Source organism: Herpailurus yagouaroundi, unplaced genomic scaffold (genome assembly GCF_014898765.1).
Source record: "Herpailurus yagouaroundi ecotype Mexico unplaced genomic scaffold, PumYag 210, whole genome shotgun sequence".
NCBI lineage: Eukaryota > Metazoa > Chordata > Mammalia > Carnivora > Felidae > Herpailurus > Herpailurus yagouaroundi.
The window spans coordinates 27,973,259-27,980,682 of record NW_024412441.1 but is presented as its reverse complement, the minus strand read 5'-3'; the positions used below and the strand labels follow the sequence as shown (position 1 = coordinate 27,980,682).

Genomic DNA, 7,424 nt, shown 5'->3' with positions numbered 1-7,424 from the left:
TCTCTCTCTGTCTCAAAAATAAATAAACGTTAAAAAAAATTTTTTTTTTATTTTTTTTTATTTTATTTTATTTTTTTAATTTTTTTTTTCAACGTTTATTTATTTTTGGGACAGAGAGAGACAGAGCATGAACGGGCGAGGGGCAGAGAGAGAGGGAGACACAGAATCGGAAACAGGCTCCAGGCTCTGAGCCATCAGCCCAGAGCCCGACGCGGGGCTCGAACTCACGGACCGTGAGATCGTGACCTGGTTGAAGTCGGACGCTTAACCGACTGCGCCACCCAGGCGCCCCCAAAATTTTTTTTTTAAATAAAGAAAGAATATCCAGTGTAATACCAGCTTAGAACAAGTATCAGTGGAAACAATGAACAAGAAAACTTTTAAAAATTGAATCATTATCCTCAGGAATATCTGAGTATATATTGTAACCATAAAACAAAAACAAGTCACTAAAAATGTTTACTTTTGAAATTTGAATTTTAAAATCTTAATTAAAGGATGCCTGGGTGGCTCAGTTGGTTGAACATCCGACCCTTGTTTTTGGCTCAGGTCATCATCTTGTGGTTTGTGAGTCCGAGCCCCACATTGGGCTCTGTGCTGACAGCTCAGAGCCTGGAACCTGCTTCAGATTCTGTGTCTCCCTCTCTCTCTGTTCCTACCCCACTCGTGCTCTGTCTCTGTCTCTCTCTCAAAAATAAACATAAAAATTTTTTTTTTGTAATCTAAAATCTTAGTTTAAAACAAGTTTTATGGGGTGCCTGAGTAGCTTAGTCTGTTAAGCATCTGACTCTTCATTTTGGCTCAGGTCATGATCTCACAGTTCATGGGATTGAGCCCCTAGTCTGGCTCTGTGCTACATCAGGGAGGCTATTTGGGATTCTCTCTCTCTCTCTCCTCTCTAAATAAATAAACATATTAATTAATTTTATAAAATATTTTCAGTGGTGAAGACATTAAGCATAAAAAGATCATATCCCTTTATACGTAAAGTCTTAATTATCTGGAAAATATCAAACAAATGAAATATGTTGAAATTTTTAACCGGAAGTTTATAATGTTATGGTTATGGATGATTTTTATCTTTTTTTAAATGTAGATGAAATACAATTTTATCCAATCATTTAAAATTAACCTGGCCTCTTACAGGTCATCTCAGTCTCTCGTTTTTGGTTTTTCCATATTTTCCAAATTCTTTGGAGTAAATATTGCCTTTATAAAGAGAGAAGAGCAGCATTTTGTTTTGTTTTATCTCAATCATATTAGATGTGAATAAGAGAAAAGGAAATGGTTCTGAGATTAGTAATGTGACTAACATACATTAGAAATAACATGTAAAGAGAATATGGTTTGGGATGGAAGATCCTATTTTAGAAAGTTAATTTATTTTTCTTTAGGTGCCATTTATATATCCAAGTGAGGATGCCTAGTAGGTAGATGGAATAGTGGGATGAAGATCTATGATGGATTGGAAGTCGTAAACCTTAGGTGACAGTTGAAACTATGAGTTTGCCTTGGAAAGAAAGTTAGTAGTAACAGCCATAGATAACAAGTAAGCACTTGCGCTGTTCCATGTCCTTTTCTTAGCATTCACATGTATTAGTTCATTTAATTCTCAACAACTTGAGGAGGGTACTATTATATATTATTATTCTTGGTTTTACAGATACAGAAACCAAGGAAGTGAGCAGTAAGCAACTTTCCCAAGCACACTTACCCAAGCACACTTAATTTTACTATATTACCACCATTAATCTGTTTTAGTCAAAAATTCTGAAAAGGAATGGGCCAAAAAGAGAATCTTCTTGAGGAACTTGGATGACTTTTCTTAAGTACAATTTAGTAAGCTTTAAAAACCTCAATTTTCACCAAATGAGAGGATGAGTCTGACCTTCTGGTCTTTAAAAATAGACATTCTTCTCCATGATGATGTATATTCTAGCCCACATCTTTTCCCAGCATAAACCAGTTACACCCAAATTTATTCTCAAGTAATTACCCCTCCCCCAAATCACACATCTAACTATAATGTTCTCTACAAGGAACTCCTTAGCACGGGGATGAATTGCACTCTAACAGCTCCATCAGTCATGTCGATGCATTGCAAATTCAATTTGAATAAGAGTTGAATTCATAGAAATATTTGGCTTATGACATTTTTCATTAGCAATGGTTTTACCTGATTAATCTGAGTCCTCAACTTCTGAATTAGTTGAGCTAACAGGCATTTAACATTGATGCTGATAAAACAAGTTTCTTTCATCTCCTCAAACACCTCTAGTATCTGTTGCTAATTAGCATCAATTGCAGACACATCTTTCATATATCACATGATTCCTTTTTACTTCAGAACCATTCATACTGTCAGTTTATCCCATCATTTTCTCAGTGCTACCAATTTGAATGATTCTACAGTAATGCCAAACTACTACTTTGTAGACAGAATTTTGAATATTCTCATGGCTTTTGAACTTAATAGACATGATGATATTTAAAATGTTCATAAAGAACCTTAGGAACAAGAGAAACCAACATGATTGCACATTGCCATTTTTTTATTCATGGACATAAGTTATTTTCATTTTAAAACTTTGCTTTGGTTGCATCTCTGAAAATAAAGGTTTTTGCATGTGCTGCTCTTGACATCCATATAACCTAAACTGTCATGTGCAGAAATTGATCCTTCACCCATCAACTGAGAAAGGATTTGCAACTATCACATGACAGCACAACCCTGCCTGCAATCATGTGAAGCAGAGCTTGTATAAATAATAAATTGAGAAATACATATATGTATGTATATTCTTTGCATGTATATATGTGTGTATATATGCACATACATATGTGTGTATGTATGTCTTTGGGAACTGAAACTCCCAAATCAGTGCTATCTAATATAATGTGACCCAACAAGTAACCTAAAATTTTCTAGAAACCACACGTTATTTTTTTTATTAATTTTTGTAATGTTTATTTATTTTTGAGAGAGAGAGAGAGAGAGAGAGAGAGAGAGAGAGAGAGTGTGAACAGGTGAGAGGCAGACACAGAATCAAAGCAGGCTCCAAGCTGTCAGCACAGAGCCCGACGCAGGGCTCAAACCCACAAACTGTGAGATCATGACCTGAGCCGAAGTTGGACGCTTAACCGACTGAGCCACCCAGGCGCCCCTAAAAGCCACACTTTAAAAAGTAAAAACAAACAGGAGAAATCAGCTTTAATAATCTTTCATTCAACCCAATATATTTAAAATAGTGTAATTTCAACATGCATTTAATATAAACATTGTAAATAAGCTACCTTACATTCTTTTTTTGTACTAAGCATTTAAAATTTGGTGTATATTTCACATTTACATCTTAATTCAGATGCCAGGTTTTCATCAGTAATACTTGGTCTGTATTTAGATTTCATAAAATTTAGGTTTGAAAAAATAGATTAATATACTCAAGTTGTTCCAAATATACTTAGAAGTTTTCAGTAATTGTATATCAAGTTTCTTTGCTTACTTATTTACGTATCTATCTAGTTATTTATTGTTAAATATGGAACACTTCATGAATTTGCGTGTCATCCAAGCACAGGGGCCATGCTAATCTTCTATCATTCCAATTTTAGTCTATGTGCTGCTAGCAGATATCAAGCTTTTAAATTAAATTAAGTCAGAGGCACCTGGATGGCTCAGTCGGTTAAGTGTCAAACTTCAGCTCAGGTCATGATCTCACAGTTTATGGGTTCGAGCTCTGCGTTGGGCTCTGTGCTGATGGCTCAAAGCCTGGAGCCTGCTTCGGATTCTGTGTCTCCCTCTTTCTGCCCCTCTCCTGCTCATGTGCTCTCTCTCTCTCTCTCTTTTTGAATATAAACATTAAAAAAATTTTTTAATGAATAAATTAAATCAAATTAAAAATTTCATTGCTCAGTAGCACTAGCTATGTTTCTAGTGCTCAAGTGCCATATGTGTCTAGTGTATTGGACAGCACAGTTCTGTATAATTCTGTTGCTTGTTGTTCAGATATTAAACATGAAGAGGAACAGGTTATGTAAGAAAATAGATACTACCTGTAGCACTCAATGTGACTGAGGGAAATTCCAAAACATACAGCATCCCAGAAGCTAAAAACCAGAGCTTTAAGGAGAGAATAATTAACAGCATAAAATGCTGCAAAAAGATCAGGAATGATGACTGAGAAAAACTATTTTGAGAGAGACAGAAAGAGAGAGAGAAAACAAGTGGGAGAGGGGCAGAGAGAGAGAGAGAGAGAGAGAGAGAGAATCCCAAGCAGGCTCTGCATTGTCAGCGCAGGGCTGGACGCAGAGCTCAAACTCACAAACAATGAGATCATGACTTGAGCCAAAATCAAGAGTGGGATGCTTAACTGATTGAGCCACTCAGGCACCCTGAAAAAAACTCTTTAGACTTGCTTCCTAAAAGTTCATTTTTGAAAGAAATGGTGCAGACAAAAACTAGCATGCAAACTGTGAAGGAGGGATTAGGTGGTAAGGAGATAAAGGCTCAAAATGGTGATTACTGTCTTTTTTTAAGAATTGGAGAGAATTGGTTTTTAAGAATATTGGGAGAATTGGAGGCACCTGGGTGACTCAGTCAGTTGAGCATCCAACTTCAGCTGAGGTCATCATCTCATGGTTCATGGGTTCTAGCCCCCCATCAGGCTCTGTACTGACCGCTCAGAGCCTGGAGCCTGCTTCAGATTCTGTGTCTCCCTCTCTGTCTCCATTTGCTCGCGCGCGCGCTCTCTCTCTCTCTCTCTCTCTTTCAAAAATAAACATTAAAAAATTTAAATAGGGGGGTGCCTGTGTGGCTCAGTTGGTTAAGCATCTGACTTCAGCTCAGGTCACGATCTCGCGGTCCGTGAGTTCGAGCCCCGCATCGGGCTCTGGGCTGATGGCTCAGAGCCTGGAGCCTGCTTCCGATTCTGTGTCTCCTTCTCTCTCTGCCCCTCTCCCATTCATGCTCTGTCTCTCTCTCTCAAAAATAAATAAAAACGTTAAAAAAAATTTAAAAAAATATTTAAATAGGGAGAATTGATGTTGGTATTATTGGTAAACAATCATCTCAAAAAACTGCCCATTTGGGGGCGCCTGGGTGGCGCAGTCGGTTAAGCGTCCGACTTCAGCCAGGTCACGATCTCGCGGTCCGGGAGTTCGAGCCCCGCGTCAGGCTCTGGGCTGATGGTTCAGAGCCTGGAGCCTGTTTCCGATTCTGTGTCTCCCTCTCTCTCTGCCCCTCCCCCGTTCATGCTCTGCCTCTCTCTGTCCCCCCAAAAAATAAATAAACGTTGAAAAAAAAAACTGCCCATTTGGGGGCTGTATAGTTTATGTACATTTATGAATTTTGATATGTATAGATTCATGGAATCACTTCCACAATCAGGATACAGAACAATTCCATCTTCCACTAAGATTCATTCCCATTATTAGAGTTGCACCCCCAACTGAGCCCTTACCATTGATCATTTCTGTACACTTGAGTTTTGTCTCTTCAAGAATATCATATGAATGGAATCATATAGCATGTAACTTTTTGATATTAGCTTCTTTCACTCAGATAATGACTTTGAAATTCATCCAAGTCTTTGCTTGTGTCAATAGGTTATTCTTATTGCTGAGTAATATTCCGTGGTATGAATGTACCACAGGCTTATCCATTCATGAGTTGTAGGACATTTGGGTTGTTACCAATTTCTGGTGATTATAAGTAGAGCTGCTATAAACATTTGTATACATCTTTTTCAATGAACATAGTTTTCATTTCTCTAGTGCAAGAGGTAGCAAACTAGGGCTGGCTGCCTATTTCTGCAAATAAAATGCTAATGTAACACAACCTTGCCCACTCATTATATACTATCTTAGAGCTGCTTTTGCACTACAGTGACACCATTGAGTAGTTGTGACAGAGACCTATGTTCTTAACCCTAAAATATTTACTTTCTGGCCCTGTAAGGAAAACTTCACTTACACCTGCTCTAAAGACTCAGGAGAGGGATCATTGAGTCCTATGGTGGGTGTCATGTTTAAAATTCTAAAAAACTGCCGAACTGTTTTCTAAAGCAGCTATATAATTGTTGTATTCCCATCAGAAATACATGCAGTCCAGGGGCTCTGCATTATTGTTATCATTTTGCCAGTGTGGAGTAGATCTCATCATGATTGTATTTTAGCCCTTAATAGGCAATATTGTTGAATGTTTTTTCTCAGGCATATTTGCCATCCACATATCTTGTTTGGTAAACTGTGTTTTATTTGTTGCCCATATTGTAATCAGGTTGTTTGTTGTCTTAGTGTTGAGGCTTGAGAGGACTTTATGTATTCTGATTGCAAGTTCTCTCTCAGATATGTGGTTGGCAAACATTTTCTTTCACAGTCTCTACTTTATTTCATTATCTAAACAGTGTCTTCTACAGAGTAAACATTTTTTATTTTGGTGAAGTTCAACTTCCAATTTTTTCTTTTATGAATCATGGTTTTGAAGTCATGTCTAACCTCCAGTCACCAAGGTTTTCTTCCACATCTTACACTTTATATTGATATGTATGATCCACTTTGAGTTAATTTTTGCACTACGTGAGAAATTTATGTTAAGAACTTGGGGCTTAAGGGTGCCTGGGTGGCTCAAGCAGTTAAGCGTCTGACTCTTGCTTTCGGCTCAGATTATGATCTAAGTTTCATGAGTTTGAGCGCCGTGTCGCCATCTGCTCTGGCAGCGCGGAGCCTGCTTAGGATTCTCTCTCCCTGTCTCTCTGCTCCCACTCGTGCTGTCTCTGAATAAATAAATAAGTAAATAAGTAAATAAATAAATAAGATTTTGGGTGTTTTTTTGCATAGTGATGTCCAGTTGTCCCCGCACTATCCTTTCTCCATTAAATTGCTATTGCCCCTTTGTGTAAATCAAATGATAGTATTAACATGAGTCTATATCTGGACTCTCCATGTTGTTTCACTGATTTCTGTATTTTTTTGTTGCAGATAATACACTGTCTTGATTACTCTAGCTATATATAAGTCTTATAATCAAGGAATGTAATTCCTCAAGTAGTATGACTCTTCTTTGTCAAAATGCTTCTATGATTCTACCAATATTTTGTCATTACATCCTGTATATGTTTTGTTGGACTATAGTTATCTCATTTTTCATAGAAAAAATGTAAATGGTATTATTTTTTAGATTTTGGCTTTCAGTTGCTTATTGCTAGTATAGAGAAATACAGTTGATTTTTGTATGTTGACCTTATATCCTGTGACATTGTTAAATGCACCTGTTAGTTGTAGATTTTTTGTAGGTTACTTGGATTTCACACACTGACAATCATGTAATTTAATCTGTATGCCTTTTATTTCTTTATTTTGCCTTATTTCAGGTCTAGGATTTTTAGTAAATATTGAATAAGACCAGTGAGAGAGAACACTCCTTG

General features: G+C 37.1%; 1 pseudogene; it reads right to left on the bottom strand.

Annotated features, from left to right (window-relative positions):
- Positions 1–3,533: 3,533 nt before the first annotated feature.
- Positions 3,534–3,630, bottom strand: LOC121016512 (uncharacterized; annotated as a pseudogene).
- Positions 3,631–7,424: the final 3,794 nt, after the last annotated feature.